The sequence below is a fragment of the Acomys russatus genome, chromosome 11, assembly GCF_903995435.1.
Source record: "Acomys russatus chromosome 11, mAcoRus1.1, whole genome shotgun sequence".
NCBI classification, from domain to species: Eukaryota; Metazoa; Chordata; class Mammalia; order Rodentia; family Muridae; genus Acomys; species Acomys russatus.
In genome coordinates this window covers 35,964,187-35,978,316 of record NC_067147.1, presented here as the reverse complement: position 1 = coordinate 35,978,316, position 14,130 = coordinate 35,964,187, and the positions used below count along the sequence as shown (strand labels likewise).

At 39.9% G+C, this 14,130-nt stretch overlaps 1 non-coding gene across 1 annotated transcript; it reads right to left on the bottom strand.

Annotated features, from left to right (window-relative positions):
• Positions 1 to 456: 456 nt before the first annotated feature.
• LOC127196000 (small nucleolar RNA SNORA17) lies at positions 457 to 591 on the bottom strand. Its single transcript, XR_007831408.1, has one exon. It is a non-coding gene; the product is annotated as a small nucleolar RNA SNORA17 (small nucleolar RNA).
• Between the last annotated feature and the right edge of the window lie 13,539 nt (positions 592 to 14,130).

The window sequence follows — 14,130 nt, the reverse complement described above, 5'->3', positions numbered from 1 at the left end:
GAAGCAGAGAGGGCACAATGCTAGTGTTCTGCTCACTTGCTCCTTTTTTATCCAGCCCAAGACTGCTATGGAATGGTGATGTTCACCCTTAGAGTGGGCCATCGCACCTCACTTAACACAATCTAGACTTCATCTCTGTATCGGTGTCAAATGTTGAGTGGGAGGAAGAAAATACAGTTTCAAAATAAGCACAGCACAAAGAGAAACCTTCAGATATCTGTATCACAAATTATGAACCAAGGTAAAAGTGTCTGCGCTGTTAACATCCCACCCCTAGCTGAGGAGCTACAGATATTCTTTTGGTGCTGAGAGAGTTGGCCTTCTTCAATAATGTAAAACCTGGTGTTATCTACCACACTCCAGGCCAGAATCCATGCTCAGTAGGAGGGTGGGGGGGTGACCATGAAGTCGAGTGAGTGGGTAATGATGGGGGGTGGGAGGAGTTGGGGAAGGGGAATGGATAGGATTAAAACATTGTATGAAATTCTCAAAGACTTAATAAGAACACTTAAAAAAAAAATTGCCTCTCTCCTCTTTGCCACCTACTGGCACACATGCAACACAGCAGCCATATGCAATGCTTCTGCCAGTTGAACTGTTTTTCTTCCGTTTGTTGTGTGTCATCAATTCTTGATTGCCTCTGAGAAATCACTTCTTATTATTGTTCGGAAGTTTGACTGTAAGGTGTCCTAGTATAAATGTTTTGTGATTTAAGGCCATTGCTTCCATCTTTAAGTTTGTGATTTGGTGCCAAATGAAGAAATTTTCATCCATTTTAAAAATGATTCCTCCTCTGTATTCATTTTAGACTTTCTGATTCTGATGCTATGAATATGAGAGATTTTTCTGGAATCCCACATGTCCCTAAGGTTCTCTGAATTTGCAATTCATTTTTGGCTTTTGATATTTCCATTGGCAATTTATATTGTTTGATCTTCAAATTCATTATTTTTTTTTGAAAATATATTGCATTATAAAAAGCTGATTTAAAAAGAAAATTACAATTTATGATTATAATTATAAACGTAAATTATATGACATATAATAAGGTATTATAAAAGATATAAAATATATACTTACTAATTATAATCTCAATGTTAAAACTTGAACACATTTTGATATTTAATAAAAATGTTGAATGGCTCTTTGTTTCAAGTACATTTTTTATTTTTTATTGAAAAAGTTTTTTCATACAATATATTCTGATACTTTTTACTTCTCCCAGTTCCTCCCAGATCCTTTCAACCTACACACACACACACACCATAAAATCACTAAACTGAAAGTCATATTATACAACTGAATGACCAATAAGGCAAAAAAAAAAAAAAAAAAAAAAAGCTCAAACAAAGCAATACAAGACAAAAAGTCTACAAAATATGCCATTGGATTCATTTTGTTTTTATCATCTACTGTTGGGCATGGGGCATATTCTGAAGCATGACCAATATGCCTAGTGAGGCTCCAGTGGAGAAAGGCTAATTTTTCCTTTGAAAATGTGTGTAAATTACAGATAATTTCTTTGTTAGGAGTAGAAGCCTGTGTTCACTTAAATGGGAAGAAACTCAAAGAAATTCCACTAAAATCAGAAACAAGACAAGTATATCTACTCTCTTCGTATCTAATTTAGTAAAGTACTTGAAGTGTTTACTAGAACAATAAGACAACTGAAGAAGATCAAAGGGATACAAATAGGAAGGGGAAGTGAAGGCTTTTGTGGGAGGGGAAGGCATCCTATTGGGACTTTAAATGAGAGACGCATGGGAGAACAGCAAAATAAAAGGATACAGAGGGTCCTAGAAATCTACAAGTAGAACAATATGATAGGCAGATTTGGGCCCAGGGGTCCCGCTCAAACTAAGGCACCAGCCAAGGACAATACAGGAGGTAAACTTTAAACCCCTTCCCAGATCTAGCCAATGGTCAGAATATTCTCCACAGTTGAGTGGAGAGTGTGATATGACTTTCTCACGTACTCTGGTGCCTCACATTTGACCATGTCCCCTGGAGGGGGAGACCTGGTGGCACTCAGAGGAAGGACAGCAAGTAGCCAAGAAGAGATTTGATACCCTATGAGAATATATAGGGGGATGTAATCCCCCTCAGGAACAGTCATAGGGGAGGGAAATAATGGGAAAATGGGAGGGGGATTGGGAGGATACAAGGGATGGGATAAACATTGAGATGTAACAAGAATAAATTAATAAAAAAAAAAAAAGAAAAACAAAAGAAAAACAAAACAAAACAAACAAACAAACAAACAAAAAACAAATAGGAAGGGGAAAGTCAAAGTATTTTTATTTTGAAATGATCTGATTTTATGAATAAAAGTCCCCTAAACTCTACCAGGAAACTTCTACAACTAATCAACACTTCAATAAGTGAGTAGTATGAAAAATTAACACACAAAGATCAGTAGCCTTCATATATACAAATAATTATTTCCTCATTTCTCTACATTCAGCTGTTGATTGTGTCAATGAACCTTTTGTTTTGAGTGGCTTTTTATGTTCATTTAGATCCAAACTTATCAATGGTATCATCACTTTATATTGTTGGTTTCTCTTTGGTAAATTGCTTTTAAACAATATCTATGCACAAATTCAGCACTATAGAAGATACAAGAGTGAAAGTCTCAACCCAAGGGGGTTAATTATACCCCAGAAAATAAATAAATCCACTCCAGCAAAACCAAATGAAGAGAAGCACACACATACACAACAGCAACAACCACACAAACATCAAAGTACAGTAATTAACAATTATTGGTCATTAATTTCTCTCAACATCAATGGACTCAACTCCACAATAAAAAGACTCAGGCTAACAGAATGGATGCAAAAACAGCAACTTCTGCTGTATACAAGAAACACACCACAGCAACAAAGATAGATATTACCTCAGAGTGATGGCTGGAAAAGGGTTTCCCAAGCAAACTAATCCAAAAAGCAACCTGGAGTAGCTCTATTATAATATATAATAAAATAGACATTCAACCAAAGTTAATCAAAAGGGACGGGGAAAGGCATTTCATACTCATCACTAGAAAAGTCCACCAAGATGACATCTTAATTTGGAACACCTATGCTGCAAATACCAGAGCAACCATACTTGTAAAAGAAATATTACTAAAGCTTAAATCACACATAGATCCCACACATGAGTAGTGGGAGAGTTCAACACCCCACTCTCACAAATGGGTGGGTAATCTACAAGAAACTAAACAGAGAAACAATGAAACCTACTGATGTTATGAATCAAATGGATCTAAGAAATATCTACAGAACTTTTCACTCAAGCACAAAAGAATATACCTTCGTCTTAGCCCCTTATGGAACCTTATCCAAAATTGATCATATACTCAGTCACAAAGCAAGCCTCAACCAATATAAGAAAATTGGAATAACTTCTTGTATTTATCAGATAACCAAGGATTAAAGCTGGACTTCAACAACAGAAACAACAGAAACCCTACATACCCATGGAAGCTGAACAACTATCTACTAATTGACCACTGGGTCAGGGAAGAAATATAGAAATTAAACACATCCTAAAATTCAGTGAAAATGAAGATCCAATATACTTAAGCTTATGGGACACAATGAAAGCAGTGCTAAGAGGAAAGTTCATAGCATTAAGTGTCTTCATAAAGGACATTGGAAAGGTCATATACTAGCAACTTAATAGCACACCTGAGAACTCTAGAACAACAAAAACAACCACAAACAAACAAACAAACAAAGAAAACACACCTATGGGAGTAGATGGCAGGAAATAATCAAACTTAGGCTGAAAGCAAGAAATCAGAAACCGAAGAGAAGTGCACAAAGAATCAGCAAAGCCAAGGGCTGGTCCTTTGAGAAAATCAACAAGATAGACAAACACTTAGTCAAACTAACTAAAAGGCAGAGAGATAGTATACAAATTTACAATTTACAATTTACAAATTTGTAACCACAAAACTGGAAAATCTAAATGAAATGGATGATTTTTAGATAGATTTCACTTACTGAAGTCAAATCAAGATTAGGTAAACAATCTAAATAGTCTTATAACTACTAAGGAAATAGAAGCTGTTATTAAAAGTCTACAAACCAAAAACTTCCAGTTATAGATGGTTTCAGTACAGAATTCTACCAGAGTTTCAAAGAAGAGCTAACACCAATATTCCTCAAACTATTCCACAAACTTGAAACAGAAGGAACAATACCAAACTCATTATATGAGGGCATAGTCATAGCTAAGCCACACAAAGGCTCAACAAAGAAAGAGAATTTTAGACCAATTTCTTCTATGAACATTGATGCAAAAATACTCAATAAAATATCTGAATCTATGAACACATCAAAATCATGATGCACCATGATCAAGTAGGATTCATCCCAGGAATGCAGGAGTGGTTCAATGCGCAAAAATCCATCAATGTAGTAAACATATGGACAAACTGAACGGAAAACAAAACAACACAAAACAAAACAAAACATCGGGTGTGGTGGTACATACCTGTAATCCCAGCATTCAGGGAGGCAGAGTCTAGTGGAGGTCTATGAGTTTGAGGCTAGCCTGGTCTACAAAATGAGTCCAGGAAAGCCAAGATTACACAGAGAAAGAGAAATACTGTCTCAGAGAGAGAGGGAGAGAGAGAGAGAGAGAGAGAGAGAGAGAGAGAGAGAGAGAGGAAGAAGAAGAAGAAGAAGAAGAAGAAGAGTAAATAAATAAATAAATAAATAAATAAATAAGTCACAATGGACTACCACGCAGCTATTAAAAATGAGGAAATCATGAAACTTGCAGGCAAATGGATGTAACCAGAAAATATCATCCTAATGAGGTAACCCAGACCCAAAAAAGACACACATGGTATGTACTCACTTATAAGTGGACATTAGCCATATAATACAGGATAGCAATACTGCAATTCACAGACTCAAAGAAGATAAGTAACAAGAAGGGCCCAAAGTAAGATACTTGGGTATCAGAATCTCAGAAGGGGAAATGGAAGAGACAGTGGAAGTGATTGAAAAGATGGAACAGGCTAGGAGAGGGACCGCCAAGAGAAATAAGCGTGAGGATGAGATATGAAGAAAGTTGTGGCAGGAAGATAAAGGGCTTGCAGATAGACAGGAAACCATGGGATGGGGCATGTTTGAGACAAACTAGAGAACTATGATAGGGAGGTCTCCTGGGAGGATGTGGGGTGACTCTAGCTGAGACCCCTAATATTAGGGGTCACGGAGACTGAAGAGGCCATCCTGTAGCTAGACAGGACTCCTAGTGGAGGGAGGAGAATAACAACCTACCCACACACCTGCTTACAAGACTCGCATGAATAAAGATAAAACAGAGATTGAGGCAATGGGCAATGACTGGCCTAACCTGAGACCCATCCCCCATGGTTGAGAGTCAATCCCTGTAACTATTAATGACACTCTAGTGGGCTTGCAGAATGGAGCCTAGATCATCCACTCAACAATGGATAGAAACAGATGCTGGGACTCACAGCCAAATATTGGGTGGAGTGTAGAGAATATTGTGGAAGAGTGAGGGGAAGGATAGAAGGATCCAGGGAAGACAAGAGCTCTACAAGAAGGTCAACAGAGCCAACTAACCTGGGCCCAGGTCAACTTGTTGATACTGAAGCACAAATCAAGGACCATGCATGACCTTGACATAGGCCCCTACACATATGTACCCAATGGGCAGTTTTGTCTTTATGTGGGTTTCTCTGCCATGAACTCCATTACATGCCTTTCTATCACTTCCCCAAGGAGGGGCCACAGAGGATGAGCTCTGTCCTGATGCAACTTGATGTGCTTTGGTGGGTTCATATGGAGGGTTCCTTTTTTCTGAGGAGTAGAGGAGAGGGATATGGGGAAGAGGGTGGGAAGATGGGACTAGGAAGGGAAGAGCGAGGGATTATGACTGGAATGTACAGTGAATGACTAAATAAATAAATAAAAACCATCCTCCACCATGACCAAGCAGGCTTAATCCCAGGGATGGAGGCATGACTCAATACATAAAACTCCATTAATTTAATCCATCATATAAACAAACTGAAAGAAAGAAAAAACACATTATAATCTCATTAGATTCTGGAAAAGTCTTTGACAATATTCAACACCCCTTTATGTTAAAAGTCCTCGAGAGATCAAGGATACAAGGCACATACCTAAGCACAATAAAAGCAATATACAACAAGCCTATAGCTGACATAAAATTCAATGGCAATACCACTAAAATCAGAGACCAAACAAGGCTGTCCACGCTCACCACATCTCTTCAATATAGTACTTGAAGTACTAGCTAGAACAATAAGACAAGTAAAGGAGATCAAAGGAATACAAATGGGAAAGGAAAAATTCAAAGTATTGTTATTTGAAGATGATATGATAGTATACATAAGTGACCCCCAAATTTCTACCAGAGAATTCTTACAGCTGTTAATGCATTCATCAATGGTGCTGGATACAAAATTAACCCCCCCAAAATCAGTATCCCTTCTTTATACAAAGGATAAATGTGCCGAGAAAGAAAGTAGGGAAGCAACACTCTTCACAGTACCCACAAGTAATATAAAATATCTTGGGGTAACTATAACCAAGCAAGTCAGAGACTTGTATGACAAGAACTTTAAGTTTCTGAAGAAAGAAATTGAAGAAGATATAAGAAGATGGAAAGATCTCCAATGCTCATGGATCAATAAAATTATTAAAATAGTAAAAATGGCCCTCTTACCAAAAAGCAATCTACAGATTCAATGCAATTCCCATCAAAATACTGACACAATTCTTTAGAGATATTGAACAAAACAATTCTCAACTTCATACAGAAAACAACAACAACAAAACCCCAGAATAGGTAAAACAATCTTTAATAATAATAAAAACATCTGGAGGTATCAGCATCCCTGATTTCAATCTGTACTACAAAGCAGTAGTAATAAAAAAAAACTCTGTGGTTTGGCATGGAAACAGACTGGTTGATCAATGTGATAGAATTAAAGACCCAGAAATAAACCCACACACCTATGGTTACTTGATTTTTGACAAAGAAGCCAAAATCATGCAAGAGGAAAAAAAGAGAATCTTCAACAAATGGCAATGTTTTCACTGGAGGTAAAATTTAGAAGAATGCAAATAGATCAGTATTAATCAACCTGCACAAAACTTAAGTCCAGGTGAATCAATGATCTTCACATAAAACAGATATACTAAATCTAATAGAAACAAAAATGGGGAGTAGCCTTGAATTCATTGGCACAGAATACATCTTCCTGAACAGAACACCAGCAGCTCAGGCACTGATATCAACAATTAATAACTGGAACCTCATGAAATGGAAAGGCTTCTGTAAGGCAAAGGACAGTGTCAAAAGAACAAAACAGCAGCCTACAGATTGGGGAAATAAATCCAGAAACTAAACACCAAAAACTAAATAATCCAATTAGAAATGAGGTACAAAGCTAAGCAGAGAATTTTCAACAGTAGAGTCTTAAATGGCCCAGAAGCATGGAAAGAAGTGTTCAAAGTCCTTAGTCATCAGGGAAGTGCGAAATCAAAATGACTCCAAGATGATCCCATTGTACAGCCATCAGGACGGCTAACTCAAGTGACAGCACATGCTGATGACAATGTAGAGAAAGGAGAACACTCCTCCATTGCTGATGGGAGTGCAAACTTTTACAACCACTATGGAAATAAATCTGATGGTTTCTCAGAAAATTGAAATTAGTTCTACCTCAAGAACCATCTATACCACTCCTGGGCATATACCTTAAAGATGCTTTGCCATACAACAAGGACATTTGCTCAACTATGTTCATAGCAGCTTTATTTGTAATAGCCAGAAACTGAAAACAAGCCATGTGTACCTCAACTGAAGAATGGATAAAGAGAATGTGATACCTTTTAACAATGGGCTAGGACTCAGCTATTAAGAACAAAGACATCATCCAGTTTGCTGGCAAATGGATGGAACTAGAAATGATCATCCTGAGTGAGGTAACCCAACCCCAAAAGACATGCATGGTACGAATTCTTTTATAATTGGATAGTAGCCATAATGTATAGGATTACCATGCTACAATCCACAGACCCAAAGAAGGTAAGTTACAAGGAGGGCTCAAGGGAGGATGCTTAATTCTCACTCAGGAGAGTAAATAAAATAGGCATTGGAGGTAGATGGAAGGAGGGACTGGGTAAGAGAGTGAACAGGGAAGCCATTAGGAGCAGAGAGAGCAAAAGAGAGAGAGAACTGGGTGAGACAATGGAAATCAGATGTGGCAGTGGGGGGAGGGGCATCTCTGGGACTTCCCAGGGAAGGTCCTAGGAAGTTTATGGAGGTTACCTTATCTGAGACTCCTATCAACAGAACACAGAGAGCCTGAAGTGTTCCTCATCTGTTGCTAGGCAGGACTTCCAGTGGAGGGATGAGGTTACCAGTTCACCCAAAGAACCTTCGACCAAAAATTTTGGATGGAGCAAAAATTGAGGCAATGGCCAACCGAAGACTGGCCCTACTTGAGACCCATACCATGGGAGACAAGCAATCCCTGACACTATTAATGTTTCTCTACTACGCTTGTAGACAGGAGCCTAGCATAACTTCTCTGGGAGTCTTCACCCAGAAGCTGATAGAAACAGATGCAGAGCCAAACCACAGCCAAACCTTAGCCAGAGCTCAGGAAGTCCTATGTAAGAGTTGGTGGGATGATTGAGAGAGCCAGAGGGGTCAAGGACTCCACAAGAAGACCTACAGAGTCAAGTAACCTGGGCCCATGGAGGCTCACAGAGACGGAACCACCAACCAACGAGCATGCACGGACTCGTCCTAGGGCTCCTCAACATGTGTAGCAGATGTGCAGCTTGGTCTTCATATGGATCACCCAACAGCTGGAATGGGGTCCTTCTCTGACTCTGATGCCTCCTTTTGGATCTCATTTCCCTAGCTGGCCTGCCTTGTCTGGCCTCAGTGAGAGAGGATGTCCCTAGTCCTGCAGCGACTTAATGTGCCAGGGTGGACCTTATGGTTATAGACAGTATCTCCCATTTCTCTGAGGAGGAGAGGGAAGAATCGGGGGGGGGGGGGAGGGGTGTGTGAGGAAGGGACTGGAGGGAGAGAAGGGGGCTGCAATCAGGACGTAAAGTAAATAAATGTATACATTTTAAAAAATGCTCTACCTAGAAATAATTTTAGGTTAACAACTACATAATGAGCCAGGACATAAAAATCTGTATCTAAACCATATGTTTGTCATATCTGATCATTTTCTTTTTTGGAGAGGACAATCTAGTGGTCTGACAGAACAAGCCTTTGGATATACAAAGTAGTCTTTTAAGCACAAAGTCTCTGGTTACAAGGAACTGTGCCAAATGTTTTGGTTTGATTGCCCCAGAAGCCGACTTTGAAACAAGTATGTGCTTTTGTTAGAGCCGATAACACAATCACAAAGAAGATTAGTGTAATAGAAAGGCTGTGAGCTGTCTCTGAAGGAGAGCAGTGTGAAGCCGTGGCTATCCTCTGCAGGCTAGGGATTTGAACGATACGAGCTATTAATGCATTAGCTCCTATGTGCTTCTGTTCAAGGGCTGCCAGTGCTGAGAAAACGGCAGTCACCAGAAAATGTCCTCAGGCAAAGAGATGAAAAGATGCCATCTGCGATTTAGCCAGATGTGTGCCAATGGCCAGCCCGAGGTAGTTGCAAATAATAGCAAAAGCAGCAGTAGTGTCACTAGCCAAGTTCCTAGCTGGAAAGCACCTAAAATGCTTCATGATCACATTTTGGTACTCAATAGAAAATAGTTGGATGAAAATGCGCCTACTTTAGTTGCTCCCCCTCCCTCGTGGCCCCCTTATGACTCTGGTTTCTCTAAGTTTTGCAAGAACACACGTTCAGAGGAATGCTTCTCTCCCTTCTGTCTTGCTTTTGCATCCCCACCAAACTTCCTAGACTGTTTCATTGTCATTAAGAACACCACTTAGTGCTCTCCAGAAACCTCATGTCCCATCGTTTTAAAATGTCATTGTAAAATGTGTGCTGGGATGCTAGCAAGTGCTGTTCTCACCTTAGGCTGACCTGAATTCTAAGAGGAAAATGATAATACAACAAGCCAAACACTTAAGAAAGACTGGCTATTATGGGCTGGGAAGGTGACGTCACCTCAGGCTTCCTCTACTCCGGCAAACATTTTACCTACAGCTATTCTGGTACCGGTTCACTTCTGTGTTCAGTTCAGGAGGAGCAGAATTTAAATATTTTATTAGCATGAAAGCAGCATGTGTGAATTAACGCTGAGGACCTGGACTCCCAGTGCACATGGCCACGAGTCAGAGAATTCCTCCCAGAGGCTTTGGGTGGTTTGGAGGGAAACCATTTGACACCAGATCTCCAGCTATCATAAGCTCAGAAATAATGTTGAACTGCTATCGTAGAGCATTGTGTGAATAAATTGAAAGTAGAATTGTTTAATTTTACCTGTAGCCACAAAGGACACTTTTCTTGCTTGGACCTTCATGATGATTAAAGCAGGGGGGTTTCGTTTTTATTCCTTACTGCAGGCCTTAAGAAATGTGTAAAAAATATGCAGAAGACAATTTAAATGCAGGGGGAAGACTGTGCCTCCCAGTTCCTGAAGGACAATAGCAATTTCAGACTTCATGTATGTTTTGTCTTAGCTTAAGACGTGAGAATATAGAAGTAGACAATGAAAGTCCTTTTAAATGCCCCAAGATGCTAAATCTCAAAATATGCTCAGGGTTAGAACCATCCAGCCTACATAAAAGTCTACAACTCATTTGAAGAGAAAGACTCCCCTTTATTCTCCCTCTGTCACCTCTAGTGGCAGCCAAAAATGGCCTTGCTTTCAACATACAAATTAGAATTCAAAGTTTGTGAAACCAGGCCAGGACTCCTCCAAAATCTGCATTAGCTTGGAAAAAAAAAATGGGTTTGGGATGTGAAGGAGAGAAACCTGTTCTTTAGGATCCCAAGTGTGGGATCGGAACGCTCTCTTGAGAAAACAGGTGATGTTAATTCTCTAGAAGAGCAACTACCTCATGCAGGAGCTTAATTGCTGCCTTCTGGAAAGATCCCGCGAACAGACTCTGGGAGGAGATATATAAATGAGCCCAGAACCGGTGGCAGGGCGGGTTTGGAGACTTGGGATAGATTTGGCTGTTCATCGCTGCCCTTCAAGACGCTCCTAGAGAAAACCGCTTGAGAGAAGGCTTCAGAGCTCTGGCTCCTGCTGAGGCTCTGAGGTCCTGTTACACCCCCCCCCCCCCCCCCCCCGGTTCCAGTGGAAGAAATCCTTAGGACTGATATCCTTAAGGTTTTGTTGTTGTGTCAATTAATCTTCATTTCCTACTGTTTTGGTTAATCAGGTTATAATTGATGTAGGCTCGGTCAATAAGTTGTTAATAAAATATTTTGGTTAAGAAAATTGAGTCTACAGGGATGACGACTAGGCATTTTGTTGATTTAGTGTTAGACAAAAAAAAAAAAAAAATTAATATATGTAAGAAACTGGTCCTGGGTACCTACCTCCTATGGCCAAAGTTTTGAATTCACAGGAAGTAACAATGTTTAACATAACATTTGTGTTGTTTTGCTGCAGCTGTTACAGCAAATTACTTCAGATTTGGTGGACTGACTTAACAACTGGAAGTCTATTTTTTTTTTCATGTTTTAAAGAAGACGAACTCAAAGCATATTTATTTTTTGTAAGACTGTCATACTCGAGACTCTAAGAGAACATACTTGCTTACTTTGTAGGACTTGGTGGCCCCAGGTGTCCCTAAGATTGCATCAGGCATCTGCACACTTGGCCTTCATCTTTACATACTCCTCCTCTGTACCCGTGTCTTTTCTCCATGAGCTTCCAAGACACTTCTCATGTGCTTACCTGATGAGGATGGTTTTGTCCTAAAGTCCTTACATCTGTAGAGATTCTTTTTTCCAAATGGGGTCAATTTCTGAGGTTGTAGAGATGAGGATATAGACATATTTTTTTTTGGACCACCATTGAATCTGTCTTAGCATCGCTTATTATTAAAGACATACTTCCAAGAATTCACACTGTAACACAACTAAGACTCTATGGGAAGAGGGAATGACTTCTCATACTTTATTCCTATTTCTTCTTTCCACCATTTTTGTTTTTGAGAGAAGGCGAGCTTCCCGGTTCATCTAAGTGGCACAACACCTTGCAAAGTTAAGGGACAAACACTTTAACAACTGGAGTCATTTTCTGACTTTAGAGATCAGAGGGTCTGGACACATCCAACCCCTTTCCAGTTCCAGTCAGGGCAACCAGAGAGATGTTGCTTAGAAGCCCTGTAAAGCTACCACTTGCACTTGCACTATGCAACTTCTAAAAGACTTCTTTGGGTTCTAAGTGAGAGGGCTGGGTCCATAGCCATAGCAAGAGTGAAGAACAGCATTTCCTTACTTGATCCCCCATACACACTCCTGAAGTCAGTGTGATCTGCCTGTTGAGGCTGTGTTTCATGACTTGTCTGAAACAAGACAGGCAAGGAACGTCTGTGCCCATCAGCTCCCCAGGCCTTCCTAGGCTGTCCTGCTCCAAGAGTGTGACTGATGCCACATATACCAATCTGTCCTATCACAATGAGGCCTCCAGGAGGTTCACTGACTGCACAAGTAACTAGACAATACCACCGAGGTTGATGTAGTGTTCTAGTCTCCTTGGACGTCTAGGAATTGGAACTTTGGTTGCAAGTATCTGTGTTTTGTGAACTTTGCAAGCAAGGGCCAAGCCTGCTAGGTCTTCCAAATCAGACCCAGTCAGGAGGGAAGCTGTAATCAGCATTCATACTTCTCAATTGTGCTTACAATGCTTGAATATTAATTTGAGACCTTTCTGAACTTACAGGCTGCAGGAGGGGTTCACAGTTAACAGGCCGTAACCATGGGCTAATGTCTGACTTCAAAGGGTGCTTCATTTATCTCAGGGTCCTGTCATTTTTATGCTTATAAACATTGTGTCTTTGAAAGAATATGGAGTATCGTCTGAACATCTCAGGAGTAAATGGGCCTCAAATGCTTTAAGAAGTAGTAGGGAAGGAAAATAAAAAGTGGCAGACATGGGAGTTAGCTCAGTGGCAGTCTGCTTGTTCTGAATGCCCTGGATGTCATCGCTAACACCAACACAAAACAAAATGTATGTTTCCTTTTAAATATTTGTGCAGTGTATATGCTATGCTATGATTGTCAGTGCTGCTCTCTATTATAACTATCCATCCTGTGTCCTTCAACTATGTAGGAATCTAGGGGAGGACAGGATGGTGCAGTAATGATCTTCAGGTCTTTGGTCTCTGGCATTAGCAACTGCAATTCACCACGTTTCTTATTTCCTTAATGGCCATGAAGCAGACCTTTCTGTGAAACAGGAATTCTCTTTTCTGGCTGACATACTAGTCCTGGATGGCTTCTGAGCTCCTGGAGTGTGGCTAATATGACTATGAAATTATATTTTAGCTTTATTTATTTTGATCAATTCAATTTTTAATTAGCATCATACCAAAGAGGAAAAACTTTTGACGAACAATAAAACCAATGAGAAAAAGAGTTTACTCTCAAACTGTGGAGTAGAGATAATGTAATTTGTGTGTGTGTGTGTGTGTGTGTGTGTGTGTGTGTGTGTGTGTGTGTGTACAGTCACACACACCCCACAGTTCATGTATGGGGGTCAAAGAGGAGACAGAATCTTTTTGTTGTTTTGCCACTGTTCTTCTCCTGTGACCTCTCCCTCCCATTTCTATGTAGAAGCCCTGGAATTAGGACACACAGAGTAGTGTGTCTCATATTTAATTTGGGTCCTGAAGATTCAAACTTTAGTTCCATACTTATGCAGTAAGAACATTTACCTACTGAACCATCTCTCTAGCCCTGTGTGATGTAAATGTTCTCTTAATTACAACGCAGTCACTGTGGCCTTCCCTGTATTTTCCTTTCTTACTAGCTGCACTTTGATTTACACTCTGGAAGCCCTGTGCCTCCAGGGAGGCTAGGTTTTTCTCTAGATAAAAGTCATTTTAATTGATTGCTAAGTTCTTTTACTGACATCGGAAGATAATTTGTTGGGAGACTAAGCATTTCTAATGGTC